We start from the raw sequence: 23,591 nt of genomic DNA on the forward strand, positions 1-23,591 counted from the left end.
GATAGGAGGTGTCACTGGGGGGTGTTGCTGTTGAACCCTGGAGATGAGTTCCTGGGTTCATAAAGACCCTTGAAGGAGAGCTGGTGACCCAGAGTGAGAGCCAGGCTGGAGATGGGGTGTCTTTCTTTTCTTCTAGTTGCTGTCACTAGGGGGGAAAGGGAAACTCCTGGCAGTGCAGCTAACCACTGGGGTGTCAGAGCTGCTGCCTCTGCAGCTCCTGTGCACACCAGCTCAGAGGGAGGGAGATGCCCACCCCAGGCAGTGAGTCACATTATGATTTGAAGATGCAGGAGGACTCCAGGGCCAGCACCAGGGGAGACTGTGACTTGGTCTCCTCCCCCAGCTGTAGATATTCAAGAGGACTCACTGCACCCAGACAGCTACTCCATCTGTGAGTTCCTAACTGTCTGCAAAACAGCCTCTTCAGAAACAGAATGCGTGAAATAGCTCCCGGCTCTGCTCCCCACACTCACACACCCCCGTCCTGCTGGCCAAGGTGCACACAGGGGCTACAGGGCGGGTACAAGGCCCATGGCTTGTTGCATGACATAGAGAATAGGCACAGCTGTGCTGAGCTGGCTTGCTTGATACATGCAAACACAAGCCTCATGGGGAGATGCAGGGAGTAGCCCTGAATATCCAGCCATAGCATTGGGCCCTGAAGGGGGCAAAAGAGAGGTGCTGATACCGAACTACTTTAGGCAGTCAATAGTGAGAATTGTTTAACACATTCTTAGGGTTCCGGACGCCCGTCAGAAGGGAAGCTGTCTCACTTGGTTAAAAGCACCATTGTTGTAGCCCTGTTGGTCCCAGGATATTGCTGGAAAGCAGCAGTTTTGGGTCAAGGCTGCAGCCAGAGGAGCTGGGTGATCTATGGCTGGCGAGTAAACGTTTGTGCACATTATGGGCTAGTCGCATGCATGGGGCTTGACTGTTTGCAACGAGAGGCCAGCTGGAGTAAAACCAGGCAATGTCGCGAATGGATTGGAGCATTTGGACAGGTTTCTAAGGCAGACAGGCTTGTGGAGGTTAATGATCAGATATTTCAAAGCTCATATACCTAGAAGCCAAACATTCTGGTTTAACAGATTGTGCCCTATTAAATCAAAGCAGTGCATCGGCAGTGGCTCAGCCTACCGAAATATCACATTATGAACAGCACTGTCAGCACCGTGCGACAATGTAACCATTTGTTACACTACTAAATTCTTAATAACAAGCTCCTTGTTTCTGCTCCTCCATCACCTGCTTTGAGTATATCCCATAGGAAACAGCATTAGCTTGACAGAAGTACAAACTCATTTACTGATATATAATTAACCCTACTTTGTCTGTTTTTATTTTATTTTTTTAAAGATATATAAAGTTCTCCTGCAATCTAATATCAAATGCCAGAGAGTAATAAAAAATTTCCATCTCCCACAGGAAATTAATAAATCATAACTGCTTACTTATTTTTTCCTCACTGGGTTAAACTGGAGATCAAACTAATCATAAGCAACAATGTAAATTGGCAACTCTAATCAAGAAACAGATACGTGTAGCATAGCAACCAAAGTTTGCCAGAAGGCCCTTTTGAACAAAGGAAGTGCTTGCAGAAACCATGCCATGTGTGAAAGTGTTTGTTATTGGTGGTGCAACCAAGCTCAAATCGTGATATGTCACTTCACATCTAATGTTTGAATCTTTTTAATGAGGTGGGCAGAGCAGATGTAGCTCTGTCCAAAAACCTGTAGGCCAAAAGCAAGTAACAGCAATATTCATGGATTCATTTCGAGAAGTCAAGTGCTTACTGTAAAACCAGGGAATGTAAATTGAAAGGACAAATCTTAGAATGGCCCATGAGGAACTGTAAACACATTCACCTGGAGAGGAAAGAACTGCATGTTTCACCTCAGCATGCTCCAAACTCCGACACCTGAGGGGTTAGTGTTATCTTGGGCTATTCTGTTATGTGGCTGTTTTAGAGAGACACCTTCTGCACTCAGCCCAGGAGTAAATGTGAGGCAGAGAAGAATCGGGTGCATTATCTTTTTATCGGAGTGGTGTCTGGCATGCTGACTCTTACTGTCTAACCGTGTCCTTGTGCTCCCTCAACTGCGTGTCTCCATCTGTTGTCCTAGTTTGTATTTAGCTTGTCAGTGCTTTGGCCAGGGGCTGTCTCTTGCTTCCGTTTGTACAGAGCTGGGAAGGTATAAGGGCTACCCTTCCTCTGGGCTCAGAGGCCTGCGGCTGGCTGATTAACACTGCCCCTGCACCTGGGAAAACACCTGCAGCTTAACTGGCTGAGCCTAATCAAGGGAGGAGCAGGCAGTGGAGAGGAGGAGCTGTAACACCTGCCAGAGGCTAGAGCCATGGCTGGGAACAGCTCCCAGAGACAAAATGGGACAAACTGGGGGAAGTCCTATTATCAAAAAGCTCTGAGGTAAGAGCCAGGAACTTTGGGGGGATGAATTTATGTGGGGGGAGGGGCAGATCTGAGAAAGTTTTGATCTTGTTTGTTGAGGAGACTTGAAATAATGGAAATTATCCACAACAACTAACCCTGCTGGAAACTACCTTGCTTGGGCTCTGAGAAGGTGCTAATCAGCATTACCCAGGGAAGGTGCTGGGCCCAGCCGGGAGAGGGTGCTGTGGGGCAGCCCTGATCTCTGATGAGCCCCTAGCCCAAAGGGGGCCTGGCCCATGACTAGGGTCCTGGACACCAGGGTAACACACACAACAACTATATTGCTGCCCCCACTCTGTGAAAACTGCCCTCTAGCTTAATGTCCCAGGCAAAATCTATGGGCCTGATTCTGATTTACATTCAGGCCGTTTGACTCTGCTCTGGCAGTACAAAGGGGCCTTAAAGGTGGAGTAAACGATATTTCTACCCAGCCTGGGTAGATCTTCACAAGCCTCTTTCACCTTAGGTTAGTTGATGGCTGGATTAAGCCAGCAGCTGCCTGCCTCCCAGTTGAACTACTGAACTTCTCTGTACCTTGGTTATCCTGCCAGAAATCAGGGCTAACAACAATAATGCTCCGTCTTTGTATATTGCTTTATCCTCTGACTCTCTCAGCACTTTAGAGGTGAGTAAGTGTAACCCACACACCTCCTGGGTGTGGTGTCTGTCCCATCTAGTGGCACCGAGACCCCTTAGAGAGAGAGACAGCCTTAGCTAACAGCCAGCTGGCTTTCAGCTCGTGCACTAAGCTCCAGTCTGGTGTGGAGTGCAAGAGGCGGCAACATTTCACTAGACCCTAGAGTTTCCTTTCTACTTTGGAAGAGTAGCCCAGGCTGGAGTTTTCCTGCCGAATGCTGTTGGGAGTCCCCCATTTCATCTCTCTCTACAGACACAGACATACGCTGTCTCTGTCTCCATTGGTTGATTTTAAAACAAAACACGGATCCATAGAGTCAGACCAGAATGGCCCATTTTGATCCTCTAATGTGACTTCCTGGATAACACAAGCCGAAGCATTTCACCCAGCGATTCTTGCAGTGCAGAGAATTTTTCCCCTCCATGTTTTAGGTTAACATTGCTGAGCCCAGTAACTTACAGTTGAACCAGAGCCTGTCTCTTTTTTAAAAAAGACCCTCCAATCTAGATTTAAACACTTCACGTGGTGATGAATTTTCCACTCTCCTTGGTAAACAGTGATGATGGCTAATTACCCTCACTGCATCTCGTTTCCAGTGTGTATGTTCCTATTATCTGCTCTCAGCCACTGTTTTGTTTTGCCTTTGTCTGCTCGTTAGAAGAAACCGTGTTTTCATCTGTCTCACAGCCCTACCAGAGCCACCCTGGGCGGGCACTCACCTGCCCGCTGTGCTTGGGCCCAGGCACTCTTAAGCTTCCCTCAGCCCGTGGCACTCTTTCCTGGGCCTTATTGTCACACTTCCTAGGCCCAGGGTCTGTCTGTTACTCCTTCATGGAAATGGGCCTGGCAGCCCTGCTGTCCTCGGCCCCATGTACAAGTGCTGCCTTTCCTCTCCCCCTCCTCCCCCCCCCCAGCCTTTGGAGTAGCTGAAACAGCCCTTTCCCAGAGCTCCAACATTGCCTGCATGTGATTGCCTAGGGGTTCTCCTTTTCCAAAGGAAAATTTTTGCTCATGCATCATAAAATGCTGATTCCTGCGGGGAACAAAAATCTGCACTGCACAAGGTTCACTCCTCCAGGCACATTAAAGGTCTGTAGCAGTAAATCCTGTCTGGGGGATGCTTTTCAATCCCATGCTAGACAGTCAATCATTTCTCTCTATCCAGATGGGGTGGGGGTGGGGGGCTGACACTTACAGCTGGGTGAGCTTGTGAGGTTTGACATGTTGGCGCTGTAGATCGCTTAGTCCCTGCTGCCTGCTCTTATCTGGAAAGCTGCTGCTTTCAGGCAGCGTCTTGTTTCATAGCACCCCAGCTGATCAACACAACACTTGTTCTGAAGCGCCAGTGAGGTGGAGTGCGGCTGAGCACAGATGTGGTGTGAGAGATCACAGGCTGGCCGACACGTCCTGCTGTTGGTTTAGAGACTAGATTTTGCTCAAGTGACTAGAGCTGGGAAAGAGATGAGCTGACAGCTCCAGCCACTGCAGCTGTGTTTTTCTAGGGTTCTTGGACTTGTTCCACCTCAACGCGGCCAAGTTCACAGACTCCTTTAGGGTCACAAATTCCTTCCCTTCCAGCCTCTTCTCCCCAGGACCCCTCCCCTGAGAGCTGTGCCTTCCACTAGCCTCCCCATGACCCAGACTGACACTGGAGTGGGGTGATACTGGTGCGAAACGTGCCCCGGTCACTCTGAATCCATCTGATGTTGGGTGCACAGAAAGCCTCACCCACTGTGTCCATGCCCCCCAGTCTCCACACAGCCCCCCCCACTCCATCCATGGGCTCACGCTGCACCCACACGTATGCCCCAACCATAGAAGTATGGATTCATAAGAAGGGCCATACTGGGTCAGGCCACCAATCAGTCTACCCCAGTAGCCTGTCTTCTGACACTGGCCGGTGCCAGATGCTTCAGAGGGATTGAACAAGGCAATTTCAAGTGATCCATCCCCTGTTATCCAGTCCCTGCTTCTGGCAGTCCGAGGTTTAGGGATACTCGGAGCATGGGGTTGCATTCCTGGCCATATGGGCTAATAGCCATGGAACTTACGAACTTGTCTAACTCTTTTTTTTTTTAACCCAGTTACACTTTTGAACTTCACAACAGCCTCTGGCAATGAGTTCCGCAGGTTGACTGTAGTACTTCCTTTTGTTTATTTTTAAACATGCTGCCTATTAATTTCACTGGCGACCCCTGGTTCTTGTGTTATGTGAAGGCGTAAATAAAACTCCATCCCATTCCTGATTGTGTAGACCTCTGTCGTAGTCCCCCTTAGCTATTCCCTCTCTTAATATTCATAGATAGTGAGTCCAAAAGGCAGGGGTGAAAGTAACTTACAGGACTTACCGGTACTGCCGGAGTCCTGGGGGGCGTGGCCTCATCCGGAAGAGGCGGGGCCTCTCAAGATTTAAAGGCCCTGGGGCACCAGCTGTGGCTGGGAGACCCAGGGCCTTTAAATCAACCAGGGGCTCCCAGCTGAAGAGGTGGCTGGGAGCCCTCAGGGGCAAATTAAAGGGCCCGGGGCTCTGGCCGCAGGGGGGAACCCCAAGCTTTGCTGGGCTGGGGCAGGGATTTAAAGGGCCCAGAGCTCCTGCTGCTGAGGGGAGCCCCAAGCCCTTTAAATCCCCGCCGTGGAAGCTGGTGCGGTCCAGCATGGCGTACTGGCTCTTGCCAGTACACCGTACCGGACAGGACTGGCTTACTTTCACCTCTGCCAAAAGGCACCGTTAGATCATCTAGTCAGATAGCCTGTAGAGCACAGGCCAGAGAATTTCACCCAGGCACCCCTGTACTGAGCGCAGTAACTTATCTCTGGCTAACACAGCTCTTTCAGGAGGCATCCCATCTGGATTTGAGACACTCTGGTTTAAAAAAAAAATATGCCTTATTTCTAATTTGAATTTGTCTGGCTTTAATGTCCAGGCATTGGTTCTTGTTCAGCCTTTCGCTATTGGATTAAAGAGCCCTTTAGTCTCTGGTATTTTCCCCCTGTTACGGCACTTCTGCACTCTGATCAAGTCACTTCTTCATCTTTTTGCTGAGCTAAACAGATTGAGCTGTTCAAGTCTCTCGCTGTGATGCATTTTCTCCAGCCCTCGAATCATGCTTGTGGCTCTTCTCTACACCCTCTCCAATTTCTCAGCACCAGTGTGGATGCCAAAACTGGACGCTGTGCTCCTGTATCGGACTCAGCAGTGCCACATACAGCAGTACGATCACTTCCTTCCTCCTTTACTCCTCTGTTTATACATCCAAGGATCACTTTTTTGGCCACAGCATCACCCTAGAAACTCATGTTCAGTTACTTGTCCACCATGTGCCCTTTTAAGAGTCGCTGCTCTTCAGCATTGAGCAGTCCCCATTCTGTACGTATGGCCTGCATTCCTCCTTCCTAGATGAATGACTTTGCATGCAGCTGAATTAAAATTTCAACAAAACAATTTTCTGTTGAAAAATGCAGTTTCACCAAAATCAAAACTGTTCATTAGTGCTTCAATTTCGAGAGAGTCTTTGATGGGAGAAGGTCTCAATAAACCTATTTGGCCTCCTTGTTATATGCTGATAATGTCAAAACATTTCATTTCAACTTTATCATTTTGGGTCAGTGCAGTCAGACTGTTATATCCCAGTAAAATATGAATGTTAATGTTTATATAATATACATTATGTAAGACCTAGTGCACCAGAACACAGCGTCACTCTGTGTGGGGAACCCTGGGGATCAGACTAGAGGATCACAATGGTCCTTGGGCTCTCTGAATGTGGTCATTAACTCTTCTGTACCTTTCCCTCATAAAAAAGCAAGAAGATGGGTTACTGAAGAACTGCACTTACAGCCTTTCGCACAAGCATGTTGGCCTCCACCTCTTTTAATTAAAAGGGATTTATACCCCAGGTCCTGAAACAGTCAAGGGATGAGGCAAAAAGGTCAACACCACTTTAACACAGAGACGCTTCTTTCAACATCATCAGTTTGACGTAACGTAAGGAAATCTGTCATCCTGTAACCTTTTCTGCTTTTGAGTTACAAATATAGTTAAAAGAAATTAAATACAATAGGGCCCTAACTCAGGACAATACTTATGCCTGTGCTTTAACTCTCATAGAAAGCAATGGAATTTAACACAAGCACTGTGCTTAGATGCTATTCCTGAAGAAGTCTTTCCTGAAATGTAAAACACTGGTATCTTCCTGGAGCCCTGTCTACATAGACATTGCTACCACCCGCGTAACTGAACCAGTGGGAGCAGCAGGATCTCTTGGCAAAAGAAGCCTAGACTGCTGTAGCGCTCCGGGGAGCATGGTTGCTGCACCCCTCTTTGACAGAGCACAACGCGTTCTCTCTCAGCACAGCTTCTTGCGCCCGTTCGCACACCCCACAGAGCTGAGCAGAGTCTGGTTCAGACAGTGAAGGAACTAATGCTGGGTGGACAGAACTTGATTTAACAATCCTAGGTGGGCCTGTGGGGAAAAATAAACCAGTGGCAAACTTTCAACCCTAGCTATTGGCTTGGCTCTGGCAGAGGGGAAATGAGATGAATGGTTATCTACTGGTCTGTTTTAAGGACATGCTCAGAGCCTCCGCCATGGAGTAGGACCAGGCAGTGCTCCGTGTGATACAGACACACAACAGACAGTCCCTGCCTCAATGAGCTCACAGTCTAAACAAGGCGAGGGGTGGGGGAGGGAGCGGGAGCTAAAATGAAAACTAAGATGAGCCCGGCCTTTTCTGGTTGCCCAAACGGTGTAGTGAAGATAGGGTGACCAGGTGTCCTGATTTTATAGGGACAGTCTCTATTTGGGGGGCTTTTTCTTATAGGCTCCTATTACCCCCTCACCCCGTTCAGATCACAAGTCTAAAAAATCGGGTCACCCTAAGTGTGGAGAGGTTCTTGGGGTCCCTTTATGGGGGGCAAAGCCGATGGCATTGGAAATGACCGTGAGCAATAAACGTCTGCTCTTCCCCCGCAGAAGCAGGGGGAGCTCTGCAGTGCAGAGCACGTAGCTCCACAAACAAACAGAAAAACCTGTTTCGTCCCTTATCCCCCTGCTGATTCATCTGCTCCATGAAGTGTAACGAGCTTCCATAGCGCCAGGCATGATGTCACTGCTCAAAGCATTCAGATATGACAGAGGTTACTGAGGCCTTGTCTCCGTTTTCACTTGTGTTCCTTGCCTCCAGTTTGCATCCTAATTGAAAAAGTAATGCTGGTGCAGTCAGGGAAAAATCCACCACTGCGCTTCGAAGTTGTGGGGTTTTTCCATTTTATGTCTCGTGTCAGACTTTGCCTCTGAACCGCCGCATCTGTTCTGCCCTGAATACTAATGAAGTATAATACAGAGCATCAGTCACAGCCGAGTTCTGCTACAGAACATCTCTCTGCAGAAGGCAACAGTTCTTCAGTCTCTGTGAAGTCGTCTCAAAGGGGTGCTGTACCCGTTCTGTTCAGCCAGGCCGGCCAGCGGCTCGGAGGGGAAGAAGCACTTCTGCTCGTGAACAAATAGATTAGTCTAACCTCTCAGTTTCCTCTCTTGGCTCAGGCAGGCCCACAGATCCTGAGCCTGGTTTTCAGTGCTGGTTTTGTAGGCGGGGAGAAACCGGGCTGGTTTGAGATGCAGACTTAGCTCCTCCCACTGAACAGAATAATAATATTACAGCAACACCTAGGAGCCATTGCGCTGGGTGGTGTGACTGCGGTAACGTAATGTAATAACCCCCCAGCATACTGAACCTCTTGCAGAGTAGAGGTAACTTGAAGGAGTAAAACAACCCTCAGATGCCCTCTAACAATGTACATGAAATTGTGGTGATCCAAGAAAGAAACCTTTCAAGTAAAAAAACCCAAACACTTCCTTCTTGGCTCGGGCTGATTCATGGCTTGTGACAGTAGAAGTTTTAGAGCAGTGCTCACGCGGGAGGGAGCTGGACTATATACCGGGGACTCGCCTGTGCGAGATTTGGTTTGCTGACATGCTGCAGCATGCAGTGCCCTTCCTATGTCGAACTGGCAGTGGCCACAGAATGTGTGTGAAATGAAGGGGGTCACTTTACAGACTTCCTCCTATGGACCAGGAGCCTTTCGGGGTCAGGATGCTGTCACTGTTCTCATTCAATGGGCTTTAGATACAAAAATCCTGTTTTTAATAATGCCACTGTTGCAAAACTCAGGTGACTAACCTAATATGAGTGGGGGTGAGGCTGGGGTAACCTATACCGTGTACTATCTAGTCAGCAGAGAGCACCTCCCCATCTTTCCCTGCCCCTTGCTGGGAGGGCAGTGTTCGCTTAGGGCAATATTCTCCTCTCCAGTCTGCACCAGGTATTTATCTTCTGCAGGTTTCTTCTTGTTAAGTCTGGATTTGTCTGTGCTGAGTTTACACTGAAAGGGTGTAGAGAATTTTTTTTCTCAATGCCTGGCGGGTGTGTCCTGCTCAGGTGGTGAGGGTCATGCCAACCACCAGATGTGGGGTCAGGAGGGAATTTCCTCCAGGCTAGATTGGCTGACACCTTGAAGATTTTTGCACCTTCCTTTGCAGCAAGGGGCATGGATCATCTTCTAGGATAACCTGGGCTTTCTCTAGCCTACTCCATTCCCTGCCATCACAGGGGGCTGGGGGACCCCGCAGTCTCTCCTGTTCTCTGCCTGTGGCAGGTCAGTCTCCCAAGGACTTGCAATGCTCTAGTCTAACTACAGTCTGTGGGCTCAATGCGGGGGTAGATGGGTGACATCTAATGGTCTGTGAGAGGCAGGAGGTCAGACAAGATGATCGAATGGCCCCGTCTGGCCTTACGCTCTATGAAATTCAGCCTCCTTCAGAGCCTATGTGGGCGACCCTGCAAACTATCCGTCCCTCACCCAGTCAGGCTGATGGTTCTCACAGCCGCTGCCGGGCGTGGGTGCTCATTCCAGTGAGTGGGGCTTCCGAATGGCTTCAGCCGCTGTGCCGTCACCACCTGGCAAAGAGACCGTCCGCCTGGTGCAGGGTGTCAACCCAACCGCTCGGGGTGTGAGGTTGCCTGGACGATCGCAGCCCCCCAGGATTAGGGGAGCCGAGGGCCATTCACAGCACTGCAGTCAGTAAATGTGGGAGAACTTTTCTGTGGCCTCAAAACCAGGAGGTGGCTCCCGGGGGTGGGCTCTGGTACAGGCTCACGCAGGCTGTAGAGCAGCGTAACGGTGATAGCTGGTATCCCTGCGGCTAGGAGAGCACTTGAGTAGCCTCGTGGCCAAGGCCCTGAACCAGGCGTCTGGGGACCTGGGTTCTATTCCAGGCTCTGCTGTGTGATATTGAACCTGCAGCTTCCCCTCTGTTGAGACTGCAGACTCCTTGGAGCAGGGGGTGTTTCTCATCGTGCGCTTGTACAGTTCTCACTGCAGCGGGGCCCCGACCGTGGCCCTGGTCGCTGGTGCCATTGTTGTGATAGTGCCAGGGCAGTCATCTTGCTGAAAAGTGAGGCCAATGGTGAAGAGTGAAAACAAATTTCCAGCCTGCTTTACCAATGGCTTAGCAATTCTGGCAAAGAGCTCTGATGTTTAAAAAAGGCTGGATTTTTAAATAATAAACACCAGTGGTTTTAATCTGACCACTAAGCCCCTAACGGGACAGGAACTGCTGCATGGTCTTCTCCATTGGGGTCTCACACAGTCGGTGACATCACTTGTCCACAGGGTGCCCAATTCCATCGCTAACTCCCAAAATGCCGATCGTATTTAGCTTTTTTGGGGAAATTGTATTTTATGATTTGATCTTCTGATGTTTGAACTCTTTGATTGTGATGCAGAGCAAAATGGGCGCATTTTCCTTTGCTGTTCTATTGAAGGCCAGAGCTAACTGAAATGACACTAGCCAATGTAGCAAATAAACTTTAACAGGAATGATAAGCGGCTGTGTGATGCCAAGTGGGGGTTCCCTGCTCCCCGAGTCACAGCAGAATGATGCCCTTATGTTTCACTGGTGTGCTGTGATTGTGAAACTCATCAAATCAAAACTCGCATTACAAAGCCATGAAAAGCCCTGACCCTCTGGGGCTCCCTTTTCTGTTGCAATCAGTTATATCCGTGTTAAACGTGTGTAGCCAGAGAGTGGAGCAACGGGATGTCTGATGCGTCAAGTTGCCAGTTCTCTCTCACAAGGTGTTTCGCTCCATTCCATGGTGATAGGACTTTACAGACCAGGAGGGACCGGTCTGGTGGGAACACGCATTCACAGCTGCTCTTTAGCACTTCAGAGATCTGTGAGGAAGATCATTTCTCTTTTTCATGCAGGAGCTGGGTTGATGTGATGTATTATGAGCAAAAAGGGAGCATTAAATAATGGAAATGAGAAATGACTGCAGTGTGAGAAGAGAGCAGAACAGTGAGTAGAGCAAATACCATGTGGGGCTGGCAGGGAAAACTGTTGAACTGTGCAAAACTAGTGACTTCTCTTCAGCCTTATGCCAGCATATGCTATAGTGATGAGGACCTTAGAAATCCCTGGAGAATCAAAAAATAATTTTCTGACTTCATAAAATACCTAAATCTGGCTTTTCTTGCAATCTCCCTCAATGTTTTCATAACTAAAACTCTCCTGATTTTTCCGTAAATGAAACAGTCATAGCTGGTTTTCCCCTGCTGGGATAACATTCACCTTTTATTAGCAATACTTGAGTGGGGGGGGTATGAATAGATAGGGTGGGTGGTATGAAGTGGGAAGGAGAAAGGAAAAGGAAATCTAGAGACTCTAGATTCCTTTTCTATTGCTATTGTCGTTCTTTCGACATTTGCCTTGAGCCCAGGAGACCGGACTGGATGACCTCTTGAGCCAAGGTCCCTTCCAGTCCGATGCTTCAATGATTCTGTGACTTTTCCTACAAAGCCACATGCTGAGGGAGATTTAAATAGTAGGTGCCATCTGCTGTAAGTCAGGCTGTGGCTACACTTGCATTTCAAAGCGCTGCCGCGGCAGCGCTTTAAAGCGCTAAGTGTAGTCAAAGCGCCAGCGCTGGGAGAGAGCTCTCCCAGCGCTGTCCGTACTCCACCTCCCTGTGGGGAATAATGGACAGCGCTGGGAGCGCGGCTCCCAGCGCTGGGGCTTTGACCACACTGGCGCTTTGCAGCGCCGCAATTTGCAGCGCTGGAGAGGGTGTGTTTTCACACCCTGCTGCAGCGCTGCAAATTTGTAAGTGTAGCCAAGCCCTCAGTGTGAAGTGCCTGTTAGTCCTGGAAGAACTGAAGGTCTCTAAAGGAACTCTGTGCACTACAATTCTGGGCCCTCGACATTCCAGCTGCCCTGCAGGGCGAGTTCTACTAAAGAACACAATGTACTCCAAAAAGTGAAGCAACAGACGGTCTTCTCTGGCCATTGAACTTCTCCAGCAAGTGAAACCTGAGACAGACAGAACTGCTGGTGTCGAGGGTATGATTAGAACTAAGCCATACTTCAGATAAATATTGTGCACTACGACTAATTATAATGCCTTTAGGAACATATTGAAACATGACAAGCTGCAGTGTTGAATGTTTTAGACAGTCACAATTACTCAGTACAACACTATGTAATTGTTAACCTGCCACTATGTCTTGTTCTTCTACACACAAGGTCACCGTTATTAGGTGATTGCCTCTATTAAGAGGCTGTCCCACTCCTCTTTCTGCTCCAACAGAAGATCATCCCCATTAAGCAAGTGATTATTTTTTGTCAGTCACATGGGAGATCAACTAAGACAGGTTTGTGCGAACCCTAGTGCACGTGGCGTCTGCAGGTTTCTTGCAATTGGGATGGTTGATACTTTGCTGTCTGAAGTGATCTGAAGTGTGTCTGCTTGAGCGGTGGTTTTAGATAAATCAAACTACACAGCAATTAATTTTATTTTTTTCAAATCTGTATTCATCCAGGAAACAAATAAAATCCCTAGAGTGAAGGACTCATGAGTGTGCTCAGAACAACTGCTCTGCAGAATGTCTTGACCATAAGATGCACACTAGAATTCACAAAAAGAACAGGAGTACTTGTGGCACCTTAGAGACTAACATTTATTTGAGCATAAGCTTTCGTGGGCTACAACCACAATATATAGATAGATAGATGTTCTGAATGTATATCTCTCTCCTTACTATATGTTCCATTCTATGCATCCAGGTAAGTGGGTTGTAGCCCACGAAAGTTTATGCTCAAATAAATTTCTTAGTCTATAAGATGCCACAAGTACCCGTTCTTTTTGTGGATACAGACTAACACAGCTGCTACTCTGACACTAGAATCCTTCTTCTCTTTTTGTTTTGTGCACCAGTTTTGTGGGATCCAACTTCAAGGATTTATACCTGGCCCTGGTTCAGATTTCTGCTGAGATGGGTGAAAGATCTTTGAAATGCAACGTAGAAGAAGGAAATTTAATACATTATTATTTCTTTTTATCGTGGTAGCACCTGGAGACCACGGTCTCTTTGTGCTAAGCACTGCACAAACATACGACAAATCTGAGTAAAATTAACAATATATCCAGTTGCACTGTTGTCAGTATTAGACCAGGGCTCTGTTGCTCTAGGCACTCTGCAAACACATGGTGAGAGACAGTCTGAAGAGCTGACAATCTAAATAGACCAGAAGGAGAGAGGCTGTGATGTGGGAAAACAGCTTATCCCAAATCACACAGCCGGTCAATGGCAAAGCCAGGCTGGAACCCAGATCACCTGAGCCCCACGCCCCCGGTATCTATCTGCCGCACTGCACCATATCAGCTGTAAGTCTGGAACAGAACTGTAGTCATGTCTCCAAGACAACATCCAATGTGCTAAAGCAGACTTAACAATGAGACTCGCCAGGATGCGGAGGGTATGGGCCTGGTTCTACAGCACTGAAGTCGATCGTTGCTTTGGCCAGGAGCAGGCCCTATAAGAAAAGGGTAGATGCGCATTGAGCCACATCACCCACTGAGCCTTGACTCACAGAATTCCCGAGTAACGCTGTAACACTAACAGCCTTGAGGGGTCAGCGACGTCCCAGGTAATACTTTCATACTCAGCACTGCAAGCGTGGGGCCTGTCCAGTGGGATTTCTGTCTTAGAACATAGATAGAGGCACCTGTGTGGGGTTTGCATGCTGCTCCTAAGTCACTCAGATGCTTTGGAAACCCCCAGTCTTTATTTCCAGCTGTCATTTGTTCTGTGATTCTTCTCTTTATTTTCGGCCATAGGCCGAGTACCCGTTTGATTTAAGACCAGTAGAATTGGGTGGATAGGGCATTAGCTAGAGAACAGTGTTTGCAGCTCTAGAGAGAGGGGGACTGATTGCTGGCTGTGAGACAGGCCGAAGTAGGAGAGAGATGATGGCACAGGCCGTCGTTCAGTGGTGACGTGGGTTGTAATTCATCCTCCCCAAGCAGTGCAAAGATGGAGCTATACGAGCTAGTGTGGGCTCATCTTCACCAGAGATCTGGGTTGTGTCAGAGCACGACTTTAAGGAGTGCTGTTAACTGACAGAGGTAAGCGTGTCTCAGCAGTCCGGGGCAGGTCGTGTTTATCATTCTGGCTGTATCTTCGCGGCAGAAAGAGGGGTGTGTTTCCCACTGAGTGAGCTCTCTGAGGGTACGGCCCCAGTGGAGATGAGGCTCAGTGTAGCTAGTTATGGTCAGCACTATACCCCCCCACCTGGGATTGACCTTGACTGGCTACCCAGAGGTAAGAGCTACCCGTGCCTGGTCTCCACTAGGAACTTACATTGCGATACCTTGAGTTAGCGATCGCAGTGAAGACCCTGGGTCAGCGGACCCAATCGCTCCAGCAGGGCTTACTCATGTAATCCACAGTCTGAATGAGCTCCCCTCTGATGATAAACTGAGGGAACAGACTTTGCCTAGGTGCTCGGCAGACAGACCCAGTCAGCAATGGAGAATCCACATACATACAGGTATCCATGAGACAGCTGTTTTCATGATTCAACTTTTCAATACCAACCAGAATTCATAAGCTGTCCAGACATTTTTCCCAGACTGTCACAGTTGGTCAACACCATTCTCAAGATCATATTCTGAACATAACCTAATGAGGACAAGTTGGAAGGATGCAGTCTGAACATAAGAATGGCCATACTGGGTCAGACCAAAGGCCCATCTAGCCCAGTATCCTGTCTGCTGACAGTGACCAATGCCAGCTGCTTCAGAGAGAATGAACAGAACAGGTAATCACCAAGTGATCCATCCCATCACCCATTCCCAGCTTCTGGCAAACAGAGGCTAGGGACACTAGTAAAGTAATAGTAATAATTGGAGATATACCAATCTCCTAGGACTGGAAGGTACCTTGAAAGGTCATGGAGTCCAGCCCCCTGCCTCCACTAGCAGGACCAATTTTTGCCCCAGATCCCTAAGTGGCCCCCCTCAAGGATTGAACTCACAACCCTGGGTTTAGCAGGCCAATGCTCAAACCACTGAGCTATCCCTGCCCCTCCTGGCTAATAGCCGTTGATGGACCTGTCCTCCATGAACTTATCTAGTTCTTTTTTGAACCCTCTTCTAGTCTTGGCCTTCACAACATCCTCTGGCAAGGAGTTCCACAGGTTGACCATGTGCTGTGAGAAGAAATACTTCCTTTTGTTTGTTTTAAACCTGCTGCCTATTAATTTGGTGATCCCCTAGTTCTTGTGTTAAAGAAATGTTATTTACTTTCTCCACAGTCATGATTTTGTAGCCCTCTATCATATCCCCCCTTAGTCATCTCTTTTCCAAGCTGAAAAGTCCCAGTGTTATTAATCTCTCCTCCTAAGGAAGCTGTTCCATATCCCTAATCATTTTTGTTGCCCTTTTCTGAACTTTTTCCTATTCCACTCTCTTTTTTTTGAGATGGGGTGACCACATCTGCACTCATTATTCAAGATGTGGGTGTACCATGGATTTAGACAGTGGTAATATGATATTTTCTGTCTTATTCTCCATCCCTTTCTTAATGATTCCCAACATTCTGTTCACTTTTTTGACTGCCTCTGCCGATTGGGTGGATGTTTTCAGAGAACTATTCAAAGACTCCAAGATCTTTCTTGAGTGGTAACAGCTAATTTAGACCTCATCATTTTGTATGTATAGTTGGGATTATGTCTTCCCATGTGCCTTACTTTGCATTTATCAACATTGAATTTCATCTGCCATTTTGTTGCCCAGTCACCCAGTTTTGTGAGATCCCTTTGTAACTCTTCATGATCAGCTTTAGACTTAACTATCTTGAGTAGTTTTGTATCCTCTGCAAATTTTTCCACCTTCGTGTTCAACCCTTTTTCCAGATCACTTATGAATATGTTGACCAGTACAGACCCCAGAGGACACCACTATTTACCTCTCTCCATTCTGAAAACTGACTTTTCCTACCCTTTGTTTCCTGTCTTTTTAACCAGTTAAAAGAGGGTCGCCAGTTCTGCTGCCACACAAGCAACACCCATTTTGGACAAATGCTGACTGCAGATACAACCGGAAGGGAAAGGCATTTCTTCAACATTCTCACCTCTTTCTCCCCACCCCCATTCCCACTCAGAGAATTCGGCTGTCCCTTCTTTATAGGTTACTATTGTACTGAAATGAGACGAGACAGTAAATGCTTCCTTCCCCCACACGGAAACCCGACTACAGGAAAGCACCATTACCACAGACATGTTCTGCCGCCACCTAAAATACTATTTCCCTCCTCTGACACAGTAAACATTTCCCTCTGTCCACCTTAGACACATACTTGATGGACTGGACCACACAAAATGACTTTTTTAAAATTTATTTTTAATTGCACTGTGTCCAAAGCTAGGACATCAAGTGTAAATAATGGATCCCTTAGACTATTTGTAGTGTGGGCCATAAATCATCTAGCTTAGGGTTGGTTTATTAATTAAAGTCTACAATGAACAGCACAAACTGGTATGTATCACCATTCTATCTGGGGAGCTGACCTCTAGCCAAAGGTTTATATAGACTCCTTCTCCCTTATTTGTCCTATGTTATGCTTTTTGTGGTTAGTCCATTCACCAGTACATGTCTACCTTGCAGGCAATTGTCTAGACCAGACATGGGCAAACTGCGGCCCGTGGGACTGTCCTGCCCGGCCCCTGAGCTCCCAGCCAGGGAGCCTAGTCCCCACCCCCACCCTCGCTGTCCACCGCAGCCATGCCGCCATGTGGGCCGTGCTCTGGCCCACCGTTCCCACTGGGCAGCATGGGGAGCGCAGCTGGCTCTGGTGGGTGTCGCGTCTGCGAGCTCCTGCTGCTGGTAAGGGAGCAGGGGAGTTGAGTAAGGGAGCGGAGGGTCTTGGGGAGGAGGGGGCGGTTGGATGAGGTGGAGGTTGGGGGGGGCAGTCAGGAGATGGGGAACAGGGAGGGTTGGGAGTGGGAGTCCCATGGGGGCCTGTCAGGGGGTGGAGATGTGGATAGGAGTTGGGAGGGCAGTCAGGGGACAGGGAGAAGGGGAGTTGGATAAGGGGGTGGGATCCGGGTGACAGTTAGGGGCGGGGTTCCAGGAAAGGGTGGTCAGGGGACAAGGAGCAGAGGGTGGTTGGATCGGGCGGGAGTCCTGGGGGCTGTCAGGGCCGGGGTGTGGAGAGGGGTTGGGACAGTCGGGACAGGGAGCAGGGGTTGGATAGGGGTGGGGTCCTGAGAGGGGCGGTCAAGGGACAAGGAGCGGGGGGGGTTGGATGGGGTGGGGGTTCTGAGGGGGGCAGTCAGGGGGTGGGAAGTGGGAGGGGTCGGATAGGGGGCAGGGGCCAGGCTGTTTGGGGAGGCACAGCCTTCCCTACCTGGCCCTCCATACAGTTTTGGAACCCTGATGTGGCCCTCGGGCCAAAAACTTTGCCCACCCCCGGTCAAGACAGTTACATTTTTATTATGCCCTAATATGGTCCAAATTTGCAGTGTACAAAAGGTCACAACTATTCCGACCTACTTTAACATGGGTTTAAAACAAGTCTTGAACCAATCCTTATTAAATGTCGTATTCCATTATGTTTGCCCTTTTGTTGTTTTTATCCACTTATTCCTTTCTTGTGGTTTCCATTACAACTTTAAGCAGGTTGTAAAAATAGGTCATATAAAGGCCATGCTTTTAAAGATATTTCCATTGAACAGGCAGTTTAGCTTTTATTTGATAGCAGTTCTATGTTGTCTCTCTTAGCATAACTTTTTGCACAGCTTTCTGGGAATTCTTTAGCAAAGCCATAATAGATGCTGTTATGTGCCAGCACAAGGAAAGAAACCTCCTCGGTGATTCAAGAAAATCTCTCAAGCAAACGTTTTTACATCTAAGGGAGAATGAAACCAGCACAGAAGCTTACCACCCCAGTTCTTTCCACCACAGTTAGCAGCACTTCAAGCTGTTCCCTATATTCAGAGCACAGCCGCCATCTGAGTTCAGGGCTCTGTCTCTCACATGAGAAGAGATGACAACTGCAGTCACGTGACCTTGCATTTTTCCTTCCTGCAAATTTTGGATGACGAAATTTTAATCTTGAATGTTGGTTGAAAAGCAATCTTCTGACATGAAGACTCCCCGGATGCAACATGGAAGTGCTCACTGTGGCTTTGATCCTGCAAATACTTATGCACAATTGTGTCAGCAGGATCAGGGCCTATGGAAATTACACTCATCCAATCAGAAAACAGAAGCACCACCATGTGATTATGTGGCCAATCACAACTAATCAACACCACTTTATTATCAAATGTGGAATATCTGAAAACACACTGAACTTGCAATCAGTTCAGACACTAAGGGGAAAAAAATCACAAGCTATTTGAATGCCTTTAAGGAAATTGAAATCTGTTCCTGGGCTTTATGTGAGCAGAAAAAGTGGCTGAATTCCTTGAACAAATTAATCACAGGAAATTATTTGCCAAACTCTAATTGCTGTAGCTGTGTCAGTCCTAGATATTAGCGAGACAAGGTGGCTGAGGGAATATCTTTTACTGGACCATGTTTCATTGGTGAGAGACAAGCTTTCGAGCTCTGCAGGGCTGACACTTGAAAATTTCACCCTTAATTACAATCTCTTTCCTCTGTTTCATAAACCTCATTTCTAATACATGAGCTAGCAAGAAAATACAGCAAAAGAATGTGTTACTTAATGGAACCTCTGATCTGTGTCCATTGCAATGCCCAGAGGTGAAAACATCTACAGTATTTGAAAAACATGGAAGCAATGGGAAGAAAGGAGTATGTGGCTCCTGTAAGTCAGTAGCAAATTTTGCTGACCTTTTTGAAAGTCTAAGTTTGTAAGAAGCATTCAAAAGCAAATACTGTGTGCTTCTAAAGGAAACATATGTTCTGCTGCATTCCAGTGTTTATTTCTGGCATCTATTCAAAAAGGCATTTATAGATCTTTTTTGAAGTAAAGTCTAATCTTGGAATAAATCAGTTTAATGAACCAAACCCAAAACAATTTTTGCATTTGCATCTAGCAAAACAAAGAATAAAATCAATGTGATTATTTCCTGAAATCTCACACAGACGCAGCTTAATAACATCTGCTGCTTCCTTGGCAAGAAAAAAAAAAGGCAGCTCAAAGCAGAATCTTTTCTGAGAAATTATGGGCTTAAAAATAAATATCTCCTATTCCTCCAGAACAGTGTTCTGTATCTACAGTGGTGACCTGTAAAATGACAGCATGTACCCACAATTACCTTACTGAGATACAAATTGTAAGCTCCTTGGAACACGGCTTGTCTGTACAGTAATCTGTATTCAATACTGAAAACACATGCTGTGAGCTGGTAACAAATAGCTAATAAAACATCACCCTCATCAAATTCTGCTAATGATAATAATCAGATACCAGAGTCATTTGCTGCCTTTCGTACAGGAGTTGTTTCAGCTGAACCACTAAGAAACTGTGGCCACAATATACTGAAGTTCAACATCCTTATGGGAAGAAAGGTACCGAAAACTACAGGGTGACACTAAATACTAGAAAGGTTTCAGAGTAGCAGCCGTGTTAGTCTGTATCCACAAAAAGAACAGGAGTACTTGTGGCACCTTAGAGACTAACAAATTTATGCTCAAAAAAATTTGTTAGTCTCTAAGGTGCCACGAGTACTCCTGTTCTTTAAATGCTAGAAAGTGGCAGGTCCGTCAAATGAAGATGCTTGTCTTAAAAGGCCCTAGACTCAGATGTTGAAATCCTTTAAATGTTTGGCTTGCAGACTACCTCAGGATGCCATAACTAAACTTGTCAGAATTTGATTATTTTTTTTACTTTTTTTTATTGTTCCAACAGATATCAATTGCTTATTTTTAAACATTTTATTTAAACTTTCACAGTTGCAGGAAATTATGGGGCAGTCAGACAATTATTCAATGAGAGAAAAGACTCATTCAAAAAGCTTTACAACCATTAAAACACAAATTGTCAACATCACATCAAAGTATACAAAGTTAATCAAATCCTAGTGAGTTCTCAAGCAACATTTTTCTTACTTTGCCTATTTGTAAATTTTTTATTATTATCTATGGAAATATTTTTCCTCGTTTGCGTGTGTATAGTGAAATCAACATTTACCAAGAAAAGCCTAATCCTTCCAAGACTGACCATCGGGGAGAAAAGGCATGCGTTCCTCAGAGTGCAAAAGGAAGCAGGAAGTCAAGCAATAAGGTAGGGTAAACAGCAAGGTCCAAGATAATAATTGAGCCAAAAAGGTAGCTGGGGAGTGGCCGTGACCACTTCTGATCATGCTGATGAGCACTGTCTGGTTGTCCTTCATATGCCTGTTGTCTCTTGTTTTTACTTAGTCCTGCCCCAAAGAGTTTACAACCTATCTCTCATGTTTATACAGTGCCTAGCACAACAGCCCTCTGTGCTACCGCAATCTGAATAATAGGTGACAGTGATAAATAACCCTTCAGGAGATGGAAAGCCAGCTGCAGTGCAGACCACACAAAGGTGCACCCAGCAGTGTGTAAGAGGGAAATCAGGAGGACTAACATGGAATTTGAAGAGGAAAAATAAACAAAAGATACACTTCAACCATTTTTAATTGGTTCATGTATCAGAAGCAGGAAGCCTGTGAGATCCACCAGGAGGTATGGGGAATGGGGCAAGGAATTGAAGAAGATGAAGACCTTTCAGAGAAGCTAAATGATTTCTTTGCATATCTTCAGAGACCGTTGGAGATATCGACCCCGAGTGTATCCTTTTCCCAGGTAATAGAGATGAGACAGTTAATGACTGAAGTGTCAGAAGAAGAGGTACTGGGAAAAATTGCTACCGTGAGGAACAGCGAGTCACTGGGACTGATGATACTTCCACGAGCTTTGAAGAAAGTTCAAGGTGAATGCACTGAGCTCTCATTAGCTGTGGTGCCGCAGCACTGGGCAGTAGAACGGTGGTGATATGATCCTGCGGGTTACAGAGCAGTCAGCCTTCTAGAGAACAAGTTAATTGGGTAAAAGGACAATTTAAATCCGTATTCTAGAACACCCAGATCGCAGACACCAGCCAGCACAGTTCTTGTAGACAGACCGTGTAAACCAGGTGAGAGTAAGGGTACGTCTACACTACGGGATTATTCCGAATTTGCATAAACCGGTTTTGTAAAACAGAATTTATAAAATCGGGTGGTGGAGCTAAGCCAAAGCTCATTAAATCGTGGTGCGCGTCGGTCATGTGGCGTGGCTCGATTGATTTTCTGGCACTGGGCTGTGGCTAGCTATATATCCTAGTTCCCGTTCCCCCCCCTCCCCCTCCCCTTTCTTTGAGATCCCAGTGCCTGATGGGGCAAAAAAATGGCAAAAAGGTTCTGGGTAAAATGGGTCAGTCACGTCTTCAGTCAGTCACTCCGTCTGAAAGCAACAGCAGACAATTTTTTCTGATTTTTTCCCTGGATTGCCCTAGCATGGCAATCATGGAGCAATTGTTTTGCTTTTTTGACTTTTGCACCTGTGACGTACTAGATGTGTACTAGATGCGCTCACAGCAGCGCTAGCGCACAGCAGCTTTTTGCTTTGCTTTTGCATTTGACAGCAGAGATAGTTTACCCCACATGCACCATCCAAACCCCAAACCAAATTGGAACTTGGGATGATTATGGCTACCAGTCCTTTTACCATTTGCTGCGCCCTCCCCCCTGGCCCCAGGCCAAGCGCAAAAGCAGAGATTGGTTACTAGCCATATTCCTTACCATTTGTTTACCACCATTTGCTGCTGTGCTAAGCCAGCCCAGGATCAGCCAGGCAAAAAAGAAATTGGGAATGACTCCTCTTTCAATCCTTAAAAATAGATAAAAATAGAATAATATAGCTAATAATACTAGAGAACACCCGTATAGAAGAAACCAGAGAAGACACAGAGAGAGTGTGTGCTGCTTGTGAGAGAGATGAGTTCATGCATTCATTATGGTGTGCATGGGTACAACCCCACCTGTTGATTCCGTTCTCCCCCTCTTCTTTTCTGGCTTCTCATTGTCTCCCCCCCCCGTGTGTGTGAAATAAGAATAATGCAAAGAATAAAGATAGACACAATAGACTTGTTGACTGAATAGTGGAAGGCAGCCTCCAGCTGCTATGATGCAGCAGACAGAGTGTTAAGGAGTGTGGAGAAGAGAAGCCATCCAGGGGCAGCTGGGGCAGCTGCTTCTTTCTTTTCTTTGGAAGGGTGGGGGGGGGCTGATGGATGGGGCCCCCTTGATTGATGTGAGTTGTTTTTGACCATCCATCCACACACCATCCAAACACCAAAAAAAAGGGCCAATAGGCTGATGATGAGGGCCTTTACCAGTCCTTTTTTGGCTCATGAGAGGATGATGATGATGATGGATTGAGGATGGTTTTTCATCTTTTGCACCATCAGCGGGCGGGGGCGGGGTGGGGTTTGCAAGCTGCAGCACTATCTGCATGCTTCTATCAGGATAGGTATAGATAGGGTGAAGTGAGAGTCAGAGGAGTGTTTCTGCTTTCGGTGGGGGGGGTGGGGGGTGGGTGGGTGGGTGGGGTTGCCTGGGTGAGCCCTGTGACCTGGACACCCTGTTTGACCTAGAAGAGCAAGAATGCAAAAGCCAATGCAAATACTTTTTGAGGCTGCAGCAGGAACTGTCAGGAGCTGCCTCCAGTCCTCCATCCTTCCATCATCTTTTTCCACGCTGTTGCGCGCTGCTTCGCTGCTATGTGCGCTGTCGCTGCATTTTTAAAAATCTGATTCTTTTCTTGAGATTTTTTTCTGCTTCTTCTGAATTTCATGGCCTGATTCTGAGCGCCTTACCTGCCTCTTGGTCCATCTTACATCATTATTTTGATTTTTGATTGTTTTTTTGCTTTTTTTATTTTGATTTCGACTGCATCGCCACCTGAAAACTGATCGGAGCTCCACGCTGGACACTTGAAGACTCTTCACCTGACCAGGCTTTTCCGTTTTCAGATTCCAGTCCAGAGGGTCACTGGCACTGTCTGGAGCGGTCACTGATAGCGTCGATATGAGTCCCACCACACTAACTAACCTAATCCGATACCGATCCGACACTAACTCTCCTAATAGTTACCGGGAGACACAAAGAAGAATTCTTTCAATGG

The 23,591-nt window shown here is 47.0% G+C and overlaps 1 long non-coding RNA gene across 1 annotated transcript in view; it reads left to right on the forward strand.

Annotated features, from left to right (window-relative positions):
• Positions 1-2,386: 2,386 nt before the first annotated feature.
• LOC120400972 overlaps positions 2,387-23,591 on the forward strand; it is a 62,822-nt gene continuing 41,617 nt past the window's right edge. Inside the window, exon 1 of the long non-coding RNA XR_005596201.1 lies at positions 2,387-2,425. This is a non-coding gene — a long non-coding RNA (uncharacterized LOC120400972). The remainder of the gene's footprint in view (positions 2,426-23,591) is intronic.

This window comes from Mauremys reevesii, linkage group 3 (genome assembly GCF_016161935.1).
Source record: "Mauremys reevesii isolate NIE-2019 linkage group 3, ASM1616193v1, whole genome shotgun sequence".
NCBI classification, from domain to species: domain Eukaryota; kingdom Metazoa; phylum Chordata; order Testudines; family Geoemydidae; genus Mauremys; species Mauremys reevesii.